Raw genomic sequence first — 3,405 nt, forward strand, 5'->3', positions numbered from 1 at the left:
TGGAAATCTCTTTTCAAAATTCTTCCTGAATAACATGACATTGTATACTCTGTTATGGTAACATTATCATTTAGAGTAGTCAACAAGTGAGAGTCTTGTCCATGATATATTCTATGATTGCTGGGTATATATGTATCCTAGATTATAGGTAGGGTTTTAAAACTCCTAAAAATAATACACCTCTGTCATTGGTGAGTTCTCTTAGTAATGCACCTATCAAAGTTTTGGAGCACATACCCCCATGTGGGCAAACAAGGGGTATAACAAGGATATTAGAAAAAAATTTGTAGGCCCGGGGTTTAGGCAATGCTTGAAACAAAGGATTGAGGTATTCAGATGGAGACTAGACCAACAATTTTGCCCCAGTGTAGGGGATTAGACTTTGAATTTGGCCAAATCCTGTAACTCCTATTCCCCCTCCTTGCCTGCATGGAGGTAGGTGGGGCAAAACTTTGATAGGTGCATAAGTAGAATGATAATCAGCTAGTTTAATTTGTGCTGAATACATAATCATGTTATCCCAAACATCCTTTTATGTATAAAATCTTTCATCATGTAGCTATGTAATGTGCTTGCATGCAGCTCTCAATCCATAGCTGGCAATCAAAGACTATTCAAGCTTTGCTTGCACAGACTTGGCCAAACAACAGCAGTTAGTTGGATGCTTTCTGGTATTGTTACACATTCACTTGTTCATTTCTTGCTCCTACACTGTTAAAACAGTTGGCTGCATATCACACCAAAGTGTTAATGATATGCCTCCTCGCACCGAGCACACCATTCTCTGTGTGTATTACTGACCATTTTACCTAATGTATGTATCGCACACTGTTATTGTGGTATGATCTGTATCCATTTAAATACTGTACAATTAGAAATGTACATTTTGAAATATCATCAATTACAATTATTGTTCCAGGGTTTCAAGTCTTGTTAATCCAACAGAAATCAATAATGTGAAGATGAACGGTAACCATGGGAACTGCAACCATCAGATTCTCCTATTTCTGTAACCAATGTTGCAAGTCTATAGGGTAGTATGATACTGTAAACAAATGAAACCAATAAAGAATGTTCTTACCACAGTTGTCAGTAATAAACATCCTTCAGCAGCAACGTATAATTCCGTCAATAAGTATTTTATATATTGTACAGTACATACATATGGACATACCTCAATAATGTCTATATGACTGCACCAAATCAGTTATAGTGTTCCGACTGTGAATTCAAGTTGAGAATACATTACACATTATTATATTTTACAATTTTTACCATGTTTGGTAGTCTGACCATCAATTCTGTAGCAGTACATACTTGTATCAGTCTATCACTGCATGCTATGTCGACGTCACTGGAACTACAAAGGATAGAGTAAGACCATTGATGAACTCGGCCTCAGAGAGACTTTTGTACGTACCATCACTCTATCCTGTCACTTCTCTCTACTGCTGCTTCTCTGCCACCTTGTCTACATGAAAACTATAAGCTAAAGTAAGTAGCACAGTGTTACCAACCTGTCATCCATCACGCCGAGCCAGCGGAGCCCAGCAAATGTGAATGGCTACTCGCCTTAGGCATATAATCGGCTTTGGCATAGTAGGCACTAGCACAAACGAACCATCAGCACATGGACGACAAATGAAGTCCGTAGTTGCCTACAAAGGTAACAGTTAAACAATTACAGAAAACAGTGAACAAACCCCAGCTGGTATTCATTAGTCGATGCCGGCGTAGCTCCGACCGTCTTTCACCACCACCGGCCATGAAGCAACCAGACTTTTAGCAGCCTCGCTCTTTGCGTAGGTAGCTACACAAACTTTTAACTTCAACGGTTGTTAACAGAAGCAGCTGCCTCAAAGTACCGTTGCCTAGTTATGACATCCTCACGTGAGCGATATGGTGATAATTAAATAGAACTTTTTGGATGGAACGTTTAACCTGGTCTAATTTGATGACTGCTTAAACATCTTTGCGTCTGTTTCCTGACCATATATCTAACTTCGTCGTAAGCCGAGGGATAGTGCGATATATAATGTAGCGTGTCGTACAGTATCTCCGAGTGTCAGATGTCCTCAAGTTGGATGTCCTGTATGCTTTACTTAGCTATCAGCGTAGCAACCACTTGGAAGTCGCTTGCACAGAGCTTATATACAGAGCAGAGACTACCACTAAGAATGATAAATGCATCACAAAGAAGTTTACTACAGGTATAGCTATACAGTATTCATACAGTATTTTAAGAATTTTCATCCTGATTATTGTGGCTACCTTAATGCAGATAAAGGTTTGCCATCAGGACTGCCCAGAAGCAATACAGGCCCAACGGTACACACCTCAAACAAGCTGAGACCTGCCCCAGTTGCCCCCCTCTCTGGGTGACTCAGTTTATCATGAAATACATCACCAAGCTCAACAGTGGTTGTCCTAAACCATAATGTCTGAACAAGAGAATTAGCTATCTAATATTTTGCTTAGTTTTTGCATGCCAGATGGGAGTGCCATGCATAAGGTGAACACCTGGAATGAATGGTCTGCAACTTCTTTGAAATTTCACACAGCTTTGAAATGTTGTTGAAATTCTGATCTGAAATCCCGTATATTTCTTGTATACATACTTCCATATATGCAGCATCGTGTGTGCTATGCCCTGTGTCCTTGTGACTCTTGTACAGTTTATAGAGATTTGAGGTGTGAAATTTTACCTTCTGAAGAATTTCCAAATACTGAACATCTTGTGGTCCAACTTTTCTGAATATTTTGCTTTTGATATCATTGCCATGTTTGGTATCTTGCTAGATATAACGTTTGATATCTTGTATAGGATTTTTTCTAGTTGCAGATCCTTTGACTTGGAATATTACATTACCGTATTGTTGTGTGCTAAAAAAATAATGTACTAATCTTGTCAGCCATCTTGTGTGATCAGCTTGGTAATGTATTAGTCATTGTTGACAGTACAGCTATTTAACAAACCATAAACACCTTCCTTTGCCAGCACTTTTGAGAGCTCTGTGTAGGGAAATCAAGTATTCCCATAGCATTTTCAAACTTTGTACAAACAGACTGTTAACTATATAGTTTGTTGCATTTAGAATGTGAAGAATATTTGCCATCATATAGTGCACAGTGGGTCTGCCAACATTTGCATGGGCAGTGGTCACAGAATGTACAACAATGACCAGATGGTTTATTACCACAAAAACTGTATGGGATGTAAGACTACATTTGGCTATAGGCCAACATTACCTTGTTTCTGTCACTGTGCAATGAAACCATTGGACAGTATACATCAAAAATTGTTCTCAACGTGTTTTGTCAACTAACGTAATCCCATGTTACTAATAAGTGCATACAAATATCCTGTAGTGATTCACATAGAATGAAATGACCAACATTAATTAT

General features: G+C 38.6%; 1 long non-coding RNA gene across 1 annotated transcript; it reads right to left on the minus strand.

Annotated features, from left to right (window-relative positions):
- Positions 1 to 831: 831 nt before the first annotated feature.
- Positions 832 to 2,106, minus strand: LOC136252854 (uncharacterized). The gene is made up of 6 exons (XR_010699799.1): positions 1,704 to 2,106; positions 1,518 to 1,658; positions 1,421 to 1,471; positions 1,276 to 1,360; positions 1,082 to 1,221; positions 832 to 1,027 (listed from the first exon to the last, which is right to left on the minus strand). It is a non-coding gene; the product is annotated as an uncharacterized lncRNA (long non-coding RNA).
- Positions 2,107 to 3,405: the final 1,299 nt, after the last annotated feature.

The sequence above is a fragment of the Dysidea avara genome, chromosome 4, assembly GCF_963678975.1.
Source record: "Dysidea avara chromosome 4, odDysAvar1.4, whole genome shotgun sequence".
NCBI lineage: Eukaryota > Metazoa > Porifera > Demospongiae > Dictyoceratida > Dysideidae > Dysidea > Dysidea avara.